This window comes from Tympanuchus pallidicinctus, unplaced genomic scaffold (genome assembly GCF_026119805.1).
Source record: "Tympanuchus pallidicinctus isolate F22 unplaced genomic scaffold, pur_lepc_1.0 scaffold3, whole genome shotgun sequence".
Taxonomy (NCBI): Eukaryota; Metazoa; Chordata; class Aves; order Galliformes; family Phasianidae; genus Tympanuchus; species Tympanuchus pallidicinctus.
In genome coordinates this window covers 26,025,655-26,043,781 of record NW_026294747.1, presented here as the reverse complement: position 1 = coordinate 26,043,781, position 18,127 = coordinate 26,025,655, and the positions used below count along the sequence as shown (strand labels likewise).

At 41.0% G+C, this 18,127-nt stretch overlaps 1 protein-coding gene across 8 annotated transcripts in view; it reads left to right on the top strand.

Moving 5' to 3' along the window:
• RGS6 (regulator of G protein signaling 6) overlaps positions 1 to 18,127 on the top strand; it is a 231,979-nt gene that overhangs the window by 144,269 nt on the left and 69,583 nt on the right. The window lies entirely within an intron of this gene.

The following is an 18,127-nucleotide window of genomic DNA, read 5'->3' as shown; positions in this document are numbered from 1 at the left end:
TGTTTTCTGAAAATGTGGAGAACTTCAATCTCTGCGCCTGCAGTGACATCTTCACTCCAGTAAAGTTGAAATAATTACTAAAAATGCGAAAGTGTATTATTGCATATGTGCAGTGAACTGATAACTGGGGACAAAAACTGGCAGCTCACATGGACACTTCTTGGTCTTGGAGACTTTAGACTGTTGTAAAATAATAAGATAGTATTTCTAGTCAACAGGAATACTGGTAATGCAACTAGTGTCAAGTTGCTGCAAAGATGGTTCCCTGCAATGGAATATAACTGAGCTAAAGCACTTCAGAAATATCCTTACTGTGAAAAATGTTGGATTGAGCAGAATTTGAGGTTGTGATGATTCATTTAAGAGTGTGGTTTAATATCCTTGTATCAGGAAAATAATGTCTGACTTAAGCTACAGGAATGGGATATAAATCTGCAGAGCTCTGGCACATAGGCAGGGAATGTGGAAACTGAAGTTTTTATTTAAATAAGGTTTGGTCCAGTTAATCCCTTCTTACTGAGCAACAAGCTCTTCTGTCTGAAATTGATTCCAGAATATTGAATTCAAAGTTACTGGCAGTTAAAGTGACTCTGGATTATTGTGTGAAATAAACATAAGTCTATAATGAGATGTGAAAACTGTGATAAGGTGGTAGTCTACAATACACAAGCTGGATATCCTGAGATTTACTCAACTGAAATAGGTTTCTGGTATTCCTGATAGTATTCATAACATTGATTAAGCAGTTGATCTAGTCATCAAGTTGTCATCTTTAAACTGATTATCCTTAAGTAGCACTGAGGTTGGCAGCTCCCTGGCATGATGGAAGGTACCTACTTGCACTCTGTTCCTCTAAAACAGCAGCTGCATCACCCTGAAATGGCTGTTATCAATAGATGGGGAATAATAGAAGGGTGAAAATAAGAACAAAGTCTTTCTCTAAAGCTCACAACAAACTCTCAAATTTGAAGTGGAACAAGCTCAGTAACACTCCCTTCAGGTGATCTGAAAACAGGTGCATTATGATGCACTGTGGACTGCTTGAGGCCTCCAAGTTTGAAAAGTATGGTTGAATAATGGGATCAGCTAAGAGCCCAAAATCTTCTCTCCATTTCATATTTCTCTCCTTAGTTGTGTACACCTAATTGTATATGATTTTTTTGTGTTCTTAATAGATAGTCAAATAGCGTCAAGTTCTGGGGCAATTGATGTGTGAAAGGAGGCAAGAGCGCACATCTGAGCAGAAGTTGGTTTTTGTTCAGTCTGAAGGAGGCAGAGCTAAAAGGAATGTGAGCTTATTGAGAAGATAACATCAGAGACATGTAGTGGAAACAAAAAAGACAGCGTACACAAGTTGCATGAATAGAAATTCCAACTAAATATAGGGAGAAAGGTTTTTGTGGTTAGAGCAGCCAAGTAGTAGCCAGGAGAGAAACTGTGGAACCAGAGTGTTTTGGAACTATTCAGGAATCCCTGAGCACAGCTGAAATGAGCAGTCTGACCTAACTTGGCATTTCACTTGTGTTAAGTGGAGGCTGGACTAGGTGATCTCTTGTGAATCCTTGCGACCTGAATTATTCTTATGATCTTAAGTTACTCAAAGTTAGTGCTTTTCTAATTTCTTCGATTTCATGGACACAAGATAACTTCAAAAAGCTTTGGGTGTATCTTTACAGCTGTCCTCTTAGGAAGAACTTAATTTTCAGACTGGCATTTTTGCACACTATTCTTCTTCCTGAAAAGAAGAACATTAATGTTAAAATATGACTGACTCGGCAGGTTCACAGTTACTGTTATTAACAGTGCTTTATTTTTGCTTGACACTTCTATTGTAAAATCTTCTCACAGAAGAAATTTTTCTTTTTCTTTAAGATTTTACAGCACTGCCTTGTGCTCTAAACATGCAGCTCAGTTTATAGTACAGAAGAGTGGGTGTTTGATTTAAAGTTCGAATCCCAGGAAGGAACCACTCATCTCTGTTTCGCTTTCATGTCTGGATGCTTAAGTTATGAATGAAGAATTCTATAACATAAGGAGAAAACATTGGGGAGTTATCATTAATGGTTCTTGCTAGACAACAGGAGACTGGGAAAAGGAAGAAAAAACCTTTTTTGAATGTGTGATGAGTCTGCATGTGGATGCTGTGCCAAAGGCAAGTTTTAATCTGCATTAGAAATAGATTTGTTTATCCTCTTCCTTGGCTTTTGACTCAAAGTAGGTCAGTCAAAGGAGGACTGTTATCATAGCTTAATCTTCACTTTTATGGGCAAACTACAGAAGGAGAATGAAAGAAAGATGTAACCAGACAGTGTAGCATCTGTGCATGTATTCAACAGATTCTCTGGTAAGTTTAGAATATGATGCTGGCACAATGGACAAATGGAAGCAAAAACTGACTAAAGACAAGTATTGAGAAGAGCTGTCATACATCAGCCAATGTCCATCATGACAATTACTGCAATAAATAGATGTTTACATTTCTCTTTTAATGAGGAAACCATTTCCTCAATGATGATTTGTTTCTGCAAATGGATTAGCAATTCTCTGTTGTCCTAGACTGATATAAGAATATCTCATTATGATATCCAACTACAAAGCTGGCTTTCTACTCTTTTTGATATCCACACTTTCACATCTTAAAACTAGAAAACTAGTCTTCTCTTAGGTCAGTGCACGTAACACCTGTACTTTCTTCTCACACTGATTCAGACTTAGCCCCTTACAACGTTGATGATAAAAATTAGAAAAGCCAACGCTAACCTGCAACATCTGACCTTTCCAGTGTAAAAAGTCTCCTTCATACTTCCCGATCTTCCCTTCATTCCCAATCTCATTCCGTGTTTCCCCATCTGATCCTGTGTACCAGCGTCTTTGCTGTTAGAACCCTTCAGAGATGTGCTGTCTACCAGTTTTCTACCCCCCATTACAAGAAGCTTTTGATAATTCATCCTGTCCCATTACTTATCTACTTTAAGCAGTCCTGTCCTCACAGGAGAGAGAACTCCTTCCAGTAGCAGTCCCCTTGTTGTCACCCCACTTATGCAGTGTTCCTAACCCTTACCCCCAGTGCTTGCTCGTGTCCTTGCTGTGTTCTCATATCTACCTGTGTGGCTTGGAACACATTGATGGGTGATGTCTGTACTGGCTTGGGGTAATTGACTCGCGAGTTTCATGCACACAGTTCTGCCAATGCATTTCATTCTTGACCTGCCATGTCTTTTATACCAAGTTCCAGACCTCTCTGAGCAGTAAGTGCCATTATTATTGAATACAGCCAGATGGCCTGTTGTTTTTCAAAGCTCATGATATATACAAAGTTTAAACTGCCATGTGTCTCTGTCTGAAGAAGCCAGCATGCATCTTGGCAAATGCACATAGAGTTGTCCCAGAGCATTTCAGAATGTCAACTGCTCAAAGAAAATGTGTTTGGCTGGAGCAAGTAAATCTCATCATCTTGGAAAAGAGAGAGGGCTTATTACTGATAGTGTTCCCCAATGGTATAGTTCAGGGCAGCTATGGTATAGTAGATTTCATACGCATGTTGTGAGGTGAGCTCCTCAGGAGCCAATCTGGTGGTATTTGTAGCATTTTCCCTTCAGAGGTGCTCAAATGCATCTTGTAGCCAGAGGTGTGCAAAGGTAAAGAGCAGGTTCCTCCTCTTCAAGATTTGAAAGCTCCTGGTTCAGAGGAACTATACAAAGCAAGAAGTTGGTGGTGAGAGGAGCAGGACCAGCACTGGCAATGCCAACAAGCAGCAGCACCCATCACCTAGCAAGGCCCAGTGAGCTGGCTGCTAAGTTTTGCTGCAATTTTTATTTTCTTAATGCTTTTATTTTAGAGTTAGAGCCTGCCTTGGTTTTTCACAGAAACTGCTTTCACTGCAACCAAAAGGCTCCAAAGCTGACTGCAAATTGGTTTCTCCAGGGCTGTATGCTGAGAAACTTGCATCACCTGACTGTAGGATTTTAGCTGTAGGACTGGCCTTGATTGCAGGCTGGGCTGAGCATTTTGGTAATGGCATTCTAGATCTAAAATACACATCCCTGGATTTGGGATAGCCACAGCATCTGACAGCCACTCGAGTATCTGAAACATCAAAACAACTGTGCAATTCAGAGATTTGAGTCCAAGTCAGTCAGTTTTTTAATTTTGACTTTCTTCGTGCAATTTTGCAATCTGAGAAACAGAGGACTTAAAATGCAGTACTGGCTCTGTTTCAAACAAAGTTAGAAGATGTAGATGGTCCCAAATCTAAACCAAGTGCAATCTTTTGCTGAACAGGAATAAGCTCACTTAAAGAAAACACAAGATAAGAAAAAACCTTTACTAAAACTTACTATCTGAAGTAATTTAGGATTGTTTACCAGCTTGTTAATAATACAAAGAACAAACACTTGAGTGAAAACTAACATATATTTATGTACACGTGCACAGGAATGATATGGCATTGTGTAACTATGAGGATGCCTAATGGGGCAGGATGGAAATACTGGTTGAGTATATAACTCCATTTGTTTCCCACTAGAAAGTAATTGCTCTGAGCAGGTTGCATTTAAACTAATTCAGGTGAAGGCTGAGCTTCTTTGTCACAACTTACATTTCCTTCTCTTACACATCTATTCTTCAAATTGCACCCAAAGGAAATGTTATCCGTCCTTCCCTCAATAAGAACGTTGTTATATCTTTTAATCTAGTATTTCAAAGCTGCTGTGAACTGCATGGCTTAGATACATCAGCTACTACATGAGAAGCATGTGTGCTGCAATTTTGTCTGTAGCTTTCTCTTAAGCTCTGTATTCCCATGCCAGGAGAACAAATTAACCCAGTTAAGGAGCTGAAGAGTTATGCTGTTTTCATCTGCAGCTCCCTCCTTCCATTTTCCTCTTCAAGAGCATCCAGTTCTCTGCCTTTCAAAGGAGGAGAGGAACTGGGGAGGAAAAGATTGAAATCTGTTCTCTAAAGTGTCATAATTCTTTGCCTATTGTTAAGATGTAAGTCAGTGCCTTGAGAAGCAAAATTTTAAAGGATTTAACGTTGAGGAGATAAGGAGGAGAACAGACTAATTGAATAAGATACGATTGTCAAAGAAATGAGAAAAAGCAACCAGAATTAATATTTTTAAAAGTGAGCATTAAGGATGTCAGCATTTGCATGAGACCACACAGTGTGCATGTATATGCTCACATACAACAAGCATATGATTTTACATAAAAAATAAACCTAAGAGTGCACGAGCTGCATGCTAGAAATAACTAAGGATAAGCTTCTGTGTTATTTGTGCTGTGCAGAATGGTGAATGCCTGCATTTGTGTATCACTGCCCTCTGCTGCAGCCATGCTTCACTTCAGTTCCTGCAGCCTCACCCCATTATCACAAACCACTCTGTGTGTGTAGTGCTTTCCCGGCTCGAATGTAGCTGGGATGGAACATTTTGAGTCCTGTGGTTGTGGTCCTGCCTGCCTGTGCAGCACAAGCCCAGCTCAAATACTGCAGGATGTGTGACTTCACAACCGATCTGATCTTTGAGAGGAAGGAGTGGACTGTTTTCAGAGCAGGCTCCTGATGCCACTTGTGTGTGTCTCAGTCAGTTCCCCCTTCTTGTCAGAGTTGTCTCCACAGGAAGCTCTTTTGTGCATGTGAAGCTTCCTGGTTCAATTTGCCCTTGCTGGAATTGGAAATTTGCTTTCATCAAGTTGAAGTATGATAGAACAGAAGACTAAATAATCATGCTGTGGATATTCCTGTAGCAAATAAAAATACAATGAAAAATCACCATATGGTCCAGATTCTACCTTCTGTGGTGACTTGTCTGTTCTTCCTAGTTGCTAGAGATGATGTTGAAAGAGAAAATAAAAACAAGAAAATGTTCCAGCCACTTGGGCTGAAGTTAGAACAGAACAAAAGTAGAATTTATTTTGCTGAAGAGTAGGAGCATAAAAATCAGTGGGCTTGAAGACATCATGTAGAAGCTATGAGCCTGAAACAAAGCAGATCTATTAAAAATGGTTAACATTTTTGGGGGGAATTGTCTTCAGTGAGGCCTTTCAAAAGAGACTAAAAGCTAGAGTAGATTGAGACAGATGTGATGTTAAGTTACGGGCTGAAATCCAGTATTTAGATGTATTGGTAATTCAGCCACAATAAGAAAAATATTACATATTAAGAGTGTTCTTGTTCCTGACTGCAGTTTTATTCAGAAACATGGCGTTTAACTGATGGATGAATAAAGCATTAAAAAGAAAAGTCAACAATATTTTAATGCCTGTAGAAATTCATAGGAATGAATGATTAATGCATTTTTACATTAATTTTGCTATCTTCAAAAGCACAGCGTTGTTACAAAAAGTTTGTTTTCAGATGTGAATAACACAGCAAAAGATCGGGTTAATTACAAGTACCACGTGTCTTTGATTTTTGTATGCAAGTGTTGGACAGACTGCGCTCCATCTGCACTGCTTCACCTCTCCTGTCTTCAACTCATGGCAACTTGGGAATTGTGTGATCCACCAACACACTTTTGTTATCTTTTTTCACGCCTCCCTCCTTGTTTCCGCATTGCCTCTAACCCTCCTGTGGGCTGTTGAGTATCAGATGCGCAGCAGAGCATCTTTGCTCCCACTGGGACTGAGGAGCTGCATAAAGTCCTAGACCACAGCTTAAGGGTTCAGGAGTGCTAGAGTGGAGAAACTGTTACCAGGTTTCTGTGGAGACCCTGAATAGTTGATGAGTAACTTGTTTTGTTTTGTTTTTTGCCTGTTCTAGAATTCATTGGTCTGTTTCTTATTTGCATTGCATTGTACCTGGGAATGCTGCAGATCTGTGTTCAGTTTGGGGTCCTTCACTACAAGAAAGACACTGAGGCCCTGGAGCATGTCCAGAGAAGGATGTTGAAGCTGTGAAGGGTCTGGAGCACAAGCCTTATTGGGAGCTGCTGAGGGAACTGGGATTGTTCAGTTTGGAGAACAGGGGGCTCAGGGGAGACCTTACTGCTGTCTACAAATACCTGAAAGGAGGCTATGGTGAGGTGGGGTTTGGCAGTTTGGCCTTTTTTCTAGATAACAGGAAGAGGATGAGAGGTAGCAGCCTCAGGTTGTGCCAGGAGAGGTTCAGGTTGGATATTCAGAAGAATTTCTGTTCAGAAAGAGTGCTTGGGCACTGGAACAGGCTGCCCAGGGAGGTGATTGAGTCACTGTCCCTTGAGGTGTTCAAGAATCTTGTAGATATGACACTTAGGGACATAGTTTAGTGGCCAATATTGATGGTAGATGGATGGTTGAACCACATGAACTTTGAGGTCTTTTCCAACCTCAATGATTTTGCGATCTGGCTTTTAAAATTTCCAACAGAAATGGTAAATTAAAAAAATAAAATTAAAGCTTTCAGTTTTTTCACATATGTTTGTCATTATAAATAACCAACCTTATTTTTTTCCCTCACACACCTTTATGCAGTTACTTTAACAATTTTTTTCGCCTGTGTGAATAAATCTCTCAGATTGCATGCTGGCTTCCAATGGATTTGTTTTGAGTGTGGTGTGAATTGATGAGCTTGGATATTTTTGATGTATGATTCACTACCACATGCAGAGAAGAAAATTATATTTTGGTCCTGCAGAGAAATAGAACTAAGCAATTAAGTCCTCATTCAGTTAATTCCTGTTTGATGGCTGCTTGCTTTGCAAGAAGAGAATCTTAAGGTTCTCCTCCATTACAATGTCATTTGTACAATAAGAATTATTTCCATGAAGATACATCAGTTAAGTGACCAGAAAGGTACTATGTTAAATCTTGCCCAGAAATGAATATAAAACAGTCAAGAAACTTTGAGAAGTTTGTTCACATGAAATGCTAATTATGACACTTAAAACATACTGTAACGTGGACTCTTAAAAAAATAATGTCTGGAGACAATGGGAGATTTTGTTCTATCATCACTTCTTCTTGGTCGTTGGTTTTGTGTGCGTGTTGCATTGCATAGGAATGTTGTTTGTGGTCCTATTTTTATCGTAGATAAAATTGTATCCCCTGTTCACCATTTATTTGCTAATTTATGTAACTAAGAATATTGATTTTTTTGCTGGGTAATGCCAAAATTATTTGTGAATCCACTTGAATCATTTCTGATTATTTTTTAATGATTTACTTTTCCCCTAAGTATTCAGTAAATATCATGACTCTTTCCCAAGTAGGTTATGTTGACTGAGAACCACTATTTCATAAGGTATTTGCTATATGTCTAATGATTTATGTAATGCTCTCCTACCTGAGGCACTCTGACAGGTGAGGGAACTGCAATAGAAATCATACAGAAAAAAGGTTTATTGTATTCTAATGTAATTTCAATTGCTAGGCTATTCAAGACTGGTTGCTGGAAACAACAAATTAGAAAACAGCATATTAATGAGAAGCAGAAAAAATAGTCAAAACTAAATGTGTTATTTCTAGTTTTGCTTTGGAATATCGTTTATTCATCATTTGCATCGTTGCTGTATCACTATTGTGTTATGGATTTTTTTCCTTTAGGTAAGAAGTGTTGGTTTTAGACATCCAAAGGGCATCAGGGACTTGATACAAACCAGTATCTTGCTTTCTTGGTATGCTCTAAGATGTACTTGAAAGTGATATGCCTGTGAGATGAAAAAACAATGCAACATGAAAATGAAAATAAGAACAATAATTTCAAAGAGAACTTGCCAGCTTATTGTTTGTAAAAACTTGCTTCGCTACAGCAGCTTGGTGGTGTGTCCAGGCACTGTGCCTACTGGGAGCTGACAGTGATCAGTTTAGACATGGCAGTTGTGCCCAGAAATACATAATGCAGACGTAAAGGCACTTGCAAGTTTTGTTGTTGTAAGTGCAAGGTTTGTCATGTCATTGCAAGTTTTGACCAGTAAGTGCAGGACATGTTCCTGGGAGAAGCAGGCCTGATGGTGAGCAGCAGAGAAGGTGGGGAGACCATCCCTCCATCGTTCAGCAGCATGTAGGCTGACAGCTTGTGGTGGTCCTTCAGGAGCACATCACTACATCGCCGTCCTTCTTGGAAGACTGTTCTTTCCCATTAACATGCATAAGCTGTCCCATCTCATTCTTTCATGAGGATCTTTGTAGGTTCACATGATTTTGTACAGGATCAGCTGAGCAGGCATGCTCCTGAATGTATCCCTCTGCACTGGAGCGCTTCTATTTAAAAACACAAAATAACAAATTTCCCTGCCCTTGTGAAGAATAACATAACGGGAAAACTAAAAGAAGTAAAGCCCAAGCTTTCTTTTTGCAAAGTGCTGAGTTTTAAGAACAGCTGTTCTTAATAGAACATAATATTTTGCCTTATTATAGATAGCTATCATGGAGCTACTCTTAATTAATGTTACATTTTCTTATACTGTTAATCCCTTTGGTGGGTTGGGACTCAGCTACAGCAGCTTGTTCCATGTGAACATAATAAACTCAAGAGGGAGTCGCATTTGAACTTTGCAGATTCTTCTACATTCCTTTTTTCTTCCTTGAGGTGATCTCTGGAAAGGTGTTGTCCCGTCAGGCAGGTGTGCTTAAGACAGAAGTGCTCCTGTGGCCAACAGCAAGGGTTCAGCTTGCCTCTGGCCACTTAGTCTCAGTGATCAGGTGCTCAGGGAAGGCTGGGGGACAGGCATAGAGCTGCAGCCCCCATTTCCTCCAGCTGCCCTCTAACTGCTCAATCTCTCCCTGAGAACTCGCAGGTGAGGCGTTTTGCGTGGTCCTTCTCTCCTGCCACTTTCCTGACAGATCTGCTAGCACAGTGAAGTTAAAGCTGTGGAAAAGTGGAGTGGTCAGGATGGTACCTGTTATAAGCAGGGCAGTAAAGCACAAGAATGCACCTCTTGCACTCCGTACTGTCTTCAGTCAGCCTGTTTCTTGAGCCCTGTACAAGTTAGATTTGAGTATAACTTCTAATTAGGTATCTGGGTCATGTTTGACACACTCTCAGTTCAGCACTGACGTTTCTCTGCTCCTACTTGGTTCTAAATTTGCCAGCTGTTTTCCTTAAATAATTCCACCTTCCATTAAAGGATTGCTTGTCTTATGTAATTACGCCCACAGCGGTACGAGGGCAGTTGCAGGGATAGGGAGACAGAAATAGCTCAGTGTTTTCCACCAGTCACGGCATTCCGTAATTGAATCATTAAAATTTGGATTCCCACCTCTGCTGTGACAAGCTCTCATTCATAACGTCTAGACTCTGTCAATTTACCGCAGCTCTGAAAACAGCTGTCTCTTGTGCCATCGATTCCTCTAGTCTTTGCATTTCAACTGTTTAATCCAGTAATGTCAAGATTAAATTCCCCCTCATTACTTCTCTTCTGCAAACGATTTGTTACCAGTTTGGATAGATTCAAGGATGAATTGCTTGAGTTTTCTTCAAAATGGTCTCTGGCCATGGAGCATTTTCTGAAATAGAGAATTATGTTACGTGAATCAGAATATTACCAACACTATGATAGCAAATAGCATGAGCTCTGGAATAGTCCTGTCAGGTTGCAAAGCACTAGGCTAAGAAAGAAATTTTCATCGTGCTGTGTCAGGCTGAAGGTTTGTATGTCTGTGACTATTGTCACAGAAGTAGAACTTGCTCTGTTATGGCCCATGCTTGCCAAAAGAGATTCTCTAAAGGCAGCTTTCTGGTTGTCTGTAGTCTTATACAGGGACCTTCTGTCTCTGGATGTTGCTAAACTTTGCAGGTTATCAGCATGCTTCTGAGCTTTTATTATACCCATTCACACAAGAAGAATGGAGTAAGTGGCTTGGTGTTGGAGGCTGTACTGTAGGTGAACCTGGAGACCTAAATACGAGACTGCTTCTTTACTCAGTGTGGATGCAAGAGTGTACTCTGTATAGCCATCCAAATGTAGGTAGTCACTGTCTCTGTTACCACATCTACAGGAGCTAGACGGAATAGGGAAGAATGGATCTTAGATAAAAGGCAGCAAATGTGCAGAGTGGCTTGGAGCTGCCTTCTCCAGTTTGTGCATTGCCTTTAACCAGTTCACCGAAGTAGATCTGTGATTAGGATTAATCTTGTGCTTAGAAAAGGTTGTTGCTGCAATCTGTGTAAAGAAGAGGCTGTGGGAAGCAGTACCTGTTAATCAGAACCTGTGACCTCTGGGCTTCTTAGAGGACACTTGTACCAAATTCAGTCCTAAGCAGTCCTAGTGATATGGAAGAATGTAGGAGTATGAAAATAGTCTACATTTCTCAGGAATCAGAGCAGATGCATGTGGCAAGAGAGTATGTAAGAACAGGACCGTGGGGGGTATAAGGAGAGATTGAAAAGCCATCACATCTTGATTGTTATGGTCACCAGTCATCACATATGATGAAACTTCAGGCTGCCTCAGAGTAGCAGTTGTCATTAATATGGACCTGGACATTTGCACTGTAGAGGGAGTTGGGGGAGGTGGAACGGGGGTAGGACACTTCTTAGCAGGGGATGCTGACAGAGAGACATCAATATGTTTCCTGCAGTGAAAGGTAAAACCTGCAGTCATTTTGCATCATGTCTATGTTGGACTGTTGAGCCACCTTGCTGGTTTTATCAAATTAAAGTAAAGCAGCAGCATCTGCTCTTCAGCTGTGTCGCTTCACTGGCTGATAGTGGCTGATCAGCATGACTGAGGCTCCAAGCCTAACTCTGCCTCTCTGCCGAAGGAGGAAGCACAAGCACAGTGTATCATTCATTGTGTTTTTTCATATTGTATAGCAAGTCTTACCTCTTGAGATGCTATTCAATTCCACTGTCCTAGCTCTAATGAAAACTTATACAGAGTTGCATATTAAATGAGTGGCAGATACATTTTATCTTGTCAAAAAAACTCACCTGTTTTATTATTAAACTTTTGAAGTTGAAGACAGCGATATAATGTCATGTTATGGAGGCACAGAATAATACACAACCTACTGCCTACAAATAACTATAACTGCCACGTAGGACTGCAGTAGTGATGATGATATATGGTACTATATTCTGGGAGAGCTTGCTGAAGTGGCTTTGGAGTCTCTCCAGGAGCTGCACTGTGTTTGTTTAGGGAATAAGCTCTCTGTCCTGAGTTTCTGTAGGTCAGTTACAAGACAGAGGAACTGCAGGACCTCTGCTGGTACTGGGAGACTAGTTTTCTAAAAGTAGTAGTTTTTTAAAAGCTTTGCTTCAGATGAAGGCAGGCTGCTGTACACAACCATACATGTGGCCACCCTTGAAGTCATTGTGGTGAAGATACCTTTGCAAGCTCTCTGCAGATGCTAGGAGGGACAGAAGATAAGGTTACATCCTTCTCAGCTGTGTCCAGTCCCTCCTGCTTCTGCCTTTTTCCTTGTAACCTGCAGGTTCTGAGGGGAATTGTCTCGCCTAATGAGAAGTATGCATACAAAAGATGTTCTGAGGTAAGTCTCTTAGCTCGACTAAAAGAACATCCAGGTAAACATGCAAGTATTTAAGTAGTCCTTTGCTTCTAACCTTACTATTATAGTAAGTGATGGACAAGTAGCCATCTCAGCTACTTCACTGAAAGTGGAGAGGCTGGCTGAGAGCCTGTTGTCCTATCTGGAGTACTGCTAGTACTATGGAGAACCAGCATCTCTTCACAAGAGGAACCTGTGCTGATTATGTCCAGCTGTAAGAATACCTCACCCCTAGTGTGATATACATGAAGACTTCATCTTTTCCCCTAATTAGGCTTTTCCCTACCTCATCCCAATCTTACCTAGACACGCTTGACCCATTCTGCTGTACTTACCTTGTTTGCCACTCTTCGTCATCCCAATTTTCTCTCTTCATCTCTGGGATATGCTTAAGTCACAAAATGTTTTACACTTCTATGCTTGATTGGGATTGTGCTGAATGTGCAATTTGATGCAACACTTGTGAGCTGTCTTTTAGACTTAAACTCGGAGTTATAGATATGCCTGCAGTGTACAGAAAAAATGTCCACTAGGATCTAGAATGTGTGACTTACTGAGTGCTTTGTTCATTTAATTTTGCATTAGTGAATACAGTCCTGCAAGAGATTATCCACTTACCCTTAAATAAGAATTTTGATATATCATTATTTATTTTAGAACAAAGCTTTGCTTTGCTATAAGGCTGATGTGAGTTATTGCTGTTTATTTTACTGTAATGTACTAAAATGTGTTTGAGTGTGTTGTTTTTTTTTTAAATGTTCAATAACCTATGAAAGTATAATTGGAGAAAAGTGAGCCAGGTTTTCCCAGGGGTGTTCATCTGCTTAACAAAATGCTGACCCCCGAAAATGTAATGGGGAAAGAGATAACCTGATGAATTATGTAACTTAGCCTGGACTGTATGCCAACTGAAGCAAAAGGTGAGTGCTTGTTACAAAGCGCAAGCTCCTCCAGTATCTATGTGGCTAGGCTAGGTGATACCCGAGGTACCTTTGAAAAAGTAAATCTGATGTTACAAAATGGCTTTAACTACTATGGTACTACTATGTATTTTTGAAAGTCAATAGGATATAAATTCCTAGGAGCCTGTATGTCTAAGAAACTAAATAATTTTGACATTACTGAAAAATGTCTCAAGTGTCATTTTTTAGAAGTACGTAAAGATTGCATGTAGGACACCATTTTGTTGTGTTGTTATTTACACCACAAATCTATTTGGGGGAAATTCTCAAAGGCATGAGTGGTTATTATATATGGCCCAGCAGTAATCAGAGGGACATGCCCCTGTCTTTTGTGTTTGTGGAGGCAAAGGGATGCAAACAGCTTTGGAGAAGAAAAGGAGAAGTAAGCAAGGAGGTGTGTTGTTTTTATTTCAGAATTATTACTTTAGAATGGCAATTACAGCCAGCATACAGTCACCCAATGATTTAATTTCATAAAAGAGAGCAATCTAAACCAGCATAATGCATACGATTACTCCAAAATAGATTTAAGGCAAAAATGTGCATTTAATAAACTGATGATAAAATTGAAGAGATCTCAATGGGGGAAAAAAGAAAAGTAAGCCAGCTGAGTTTGGATTACACATTATAAGCATGTTGGGCTTGGATGTTTATGTAAATGAATATAATAAATTTATATTCATTCCTGATAGCCACTGATAATCCTTTTTGCAGAAAGGATGAAAATAAGGTAATTAAAAATACATCTATTTATTGTCACTGTAAATCAACTTTTTAGCATCATTTTATTATTAATGAAGTAATTAAGCCCCATTAATTACTGCTTTTGCTAGAATGTGCTGTGATTTTATATGGAGTTCTTGTTCTTCTCAGGGAGAAATTCATTAGTGGTCAGACTGATCTCTGTTTACAGATAATTGGTTTGGGTTTTTTTTCTGTAATACCTGGATAGTCTGATGTGGTGATGGGTCAAAGCATTCACTGGGCTAACTAGGCAACTCTGGTGCTACGGAGTAGGTAACAGGATCATGCCAACAGACTGGAGACTGCCAACTTGCTAATCCCATTTTGTAAGCCCCAGAAGTGTGAGATACAGAATTAGCAAATGGAGGTGGGAACCTACTGCGGCTTCCACCTGTACAGGAGCCAAGGGAATAAGTTCATTACATTTCCACTCCCATGTATCTTCAGAAAGTGGACTTCCTCTGTGTAATAGACTTCTGATGCCAAGTTTTGCTACGTTAAAGACTCCAAAAAAGAAAAGGAAAAAACAACAACAAAAAAAGAGTAACTCTATTATGAAGGTATGACCTTTCCTTCTTACGCTTTGACCTATTTCTACTTCTGTGTAGTAAGATAATAAAGAGAATTAAAATAACAGTATCAAAAGCATCTCTGGTAGAAACACAGTCATTTGGCTGGGTGCACATCCTGTAGATTTGTAGGTGTAATTTGAAGAAAAGTTTTTATGGGATACAGGAGAGGAAAGCTTGAGATGCTGGTTGTGGCTTTGCCATATTTCATAATGGAAAAGTACGTTGAAGGGAAGTGTTACTGGTGTGTGAGATGCTTGGGTCAATAGCTTGTTGTGCTGTATTGCAGTTTATCCTAATTTCTGTTTATCGTATCTATGTATGTGACGTGCCTCTCTGTGTTTGCAAATTTGAATGGGTAGGTAACTCTTACGGCTTTCAGAAGCAACGATCAACTCCTGTTTTGATCACTTCTCCCATCATTTTTTTCAGCATAACTGACCCACACAACTATCACGTATGGTCTTTCCAAAGTCAAGCATGGCTGCGTTCCAAAACTAAAGCTTAAATGTGCCTGATGCCAAGCTCCAGTGCCCTAGGTGAAAAATGTCTAGATACAATGAGTAGCAGAGAAGGACTTTGACATCTTTTATATTTCTGACTTACATTTTCAGGGCTTTGCTTTGAGAAAACTTTGAAGACATACCTTAAGTAGCTTGTCTGCAAGTAGTTTGGGGGGATAGGATGCTAGCTTATCCTTTCTGCTTGGGGCACCACTTTAATGAAGTTCCTGTGTAAAGCAGAGGAAAGGATCTCTTGTGGAAGCTCATTCAGTAGTGGCTGAGAATGGAATGAAGGTATTGCCAGCTTTGGAGCTTATTGTGGAAAAAGTAATTGTTACACAAGAAAACCATGTGATGCATGATTCAGAAGATGCAGCACTGTCATTCAGCAAGCAGGTTTGTTGAATTACTGTCCCTAATGACAGATGAATAATGAGTGGCTCACATGTTGGCACAGAATCCCTCAAGGTAGTTTTGCATAAGTTGCTGATCCTGAAGGCAGAGAAAATTAAGTTCATGTGTTCTTAAAACTGAGGCCACTCTCTCCATTCTGATACATGCACAGGACTCTGCTAGGCTTCACTGGAAGGTATGTTCACATTCACAGTAGTATTGGGACCATTTGGGTTTGGCAAAAGTAACTCAGTTTTTGTATACTTACTTTTTCAACACCTAAGCTGTTATTCCTCGTGACTGGTTTTTCCATGCATGTCCTCTCACTCCTTTCACTTTACTTTTTTACTCTTCTGACTGCAAGGGAGGAAGAAATATCAATGGTGGAGGAGTGTGACTGTGAATTATACTTTTCCTAAGTAAGGGACTTCAGCTCTGTGCTTTCCACTGTTATCTGCACTCACCCGTGCATGTGCAGTGTAAGCTACTGCTAATCCGAGCACAAACAGAATAAAAAGTTTATTTCAGAATAAATCATGATGTTACACACAATCTGCTAGACTTGTGAGATATGGCAGCTATAAATGCTGACCAGCCAGGACTGGCTTCTGCAGCTCATGACAGTGTTGCTTGCAGTGCATTTGGTACAAGGTCCCAAATGCTGACTACAGCAAGGGAAAAGTACTTTTTCATAGAAAATATAAGGCTGCTTGAGAGGCCTTCACTCTATCAAAGTTGATCAGGCATAATTTTTATGTGGCCTTCAGCAAAACATTTGATATTGAGATACATATAGTATTTACAACATTAAGGCACGCATTCTGTATTACTGTGCTTAATCAGGTCTCGTGATTAACAGTTACTGAGTTACTGTGCTTTTGCACAGCAATTTCTGGTCCCACACCTTCCATGCATCACCTCCGTGCTTGCTCTAGCCAGGTACTCTCTGATCTGTGCCCCTGAGGAGAGATTGTGTGGGAATAACAAGACAAAGCCACAGATTTCTATAACTTCAGTCCCAATTCCTTCTCTTGCATACAGGTTTCTATCTGATTTTGCTTCTGTGGATCTCGAAAATGCAGATTTTCCTTTATTCCCCAATAAAATAGAAGTAAGTACATTTGGAAAAGGCCCTTGAGACTAACAGATATTTCTGCACGTAGATACCCTCACTCCAGGGACAGGCTCATGGCCTGGCGGTGGTGGGGAGGTGACAAGCACCATGCTGTAGCTGTTCCTGGTGCAGCAGAAGTGAATAAACACGGTGATGGCAGCACTGCCTGCTCTGCTGATGCCTTGCCTGGGCTGTTGGTGCGATGGCGGTGACTCATCCCGCAGCAGCAGGAGCATCGCGCAGCGGACTGCTTTCCTCACAAATGGGTGCTCTTGGGGTGACAGTGAAAAGTAAACACAAGACAAGCAAAGCCTTTCCTCGCTCTGCCTTTCCATGCTTATTTTCACTTGCAACCTGTTGTATTTTGCTGTCAGGTTGCAGTTGTGACGGGTGACTCGTTGGGACCTTTCCTCTTGCTTCTCTGTGACCCTGCAAGTGACTTCAGCAGAGACCTTGTCCCCTTTTGACCCTGTCTGACCCAGACAGGGAGAGGATGGTGCCTGCTCTTCCTGCCCCTCTCCCTGTTGGCTTTCATTATCTTCAAAATCAATTCCATCCTAGAAGCAAGCGCAGTGCTTTCGGTTCAGGTGCCATCTCATCTGTTACAAGTCTCTCCTCCTGCCCGCGGCGCCCGGCAGGCCGCTGTGGGATGACGTTCGGGTCAGCGGCTCCAGCCCTGGGCGGAGATCCGAGAACCCCTCGGACCGCGGCGACCGCTGTGCGATCTCAAACTGTGGCCGTGAGCCACGGCTCCGCGGGCAGCGCCGCCCCCTGCCGGCAGCGCACGTTGCTCCGTTCCGCATCCAAGAGGAACTTGCTTACTTTCTTTTGACTCGGCTTGCCATACTACCCATGTTCCATCAGTTCCATCACCTTTTAGAATAGGTTTCCAGCAGATGTGTTCACGTCTGCAAACCCAGCGCTTCCTTCCCGGCACTGCCCGCTGAAAGGCAGGTGTCACTACGGCCTCGCTGCCAACCCCTTACCCTGGAAGCGACGTTCAGGCAGAGGAGCCGCTCCGTCTGTATGCGCACAGCTCCCCCTGGTGGCACACTGGCGGCATTGAAGCCTGAACACGGGGCTCCGTACTCCTGGCAGCAGGAACAGCAGTGAGCACAGGTGAAGCGCGTTTGATTTTTTTTTTGAGTTCGTATTTACAGTATTTCTTGGTTGTTAAAGTATCTACATAGTTCTGGTTTCTCTAATCTCTCGTGAAAATCTTATCTGAGGATCTTTGAAGCTTCTCTCAAAACTTCTGATGAGTAAAGCACTTCCCAACTTATCACAGAACACAGCATTGCTGGTTTTATTTTGTATGTACTTATCTATTTTTTGCTTTACATAGAAACGAGTTGACATTTTACTTATTTGGAGATTAAAGCTGCTAGAAGATGGCTTACGGTGTCGTATGGAT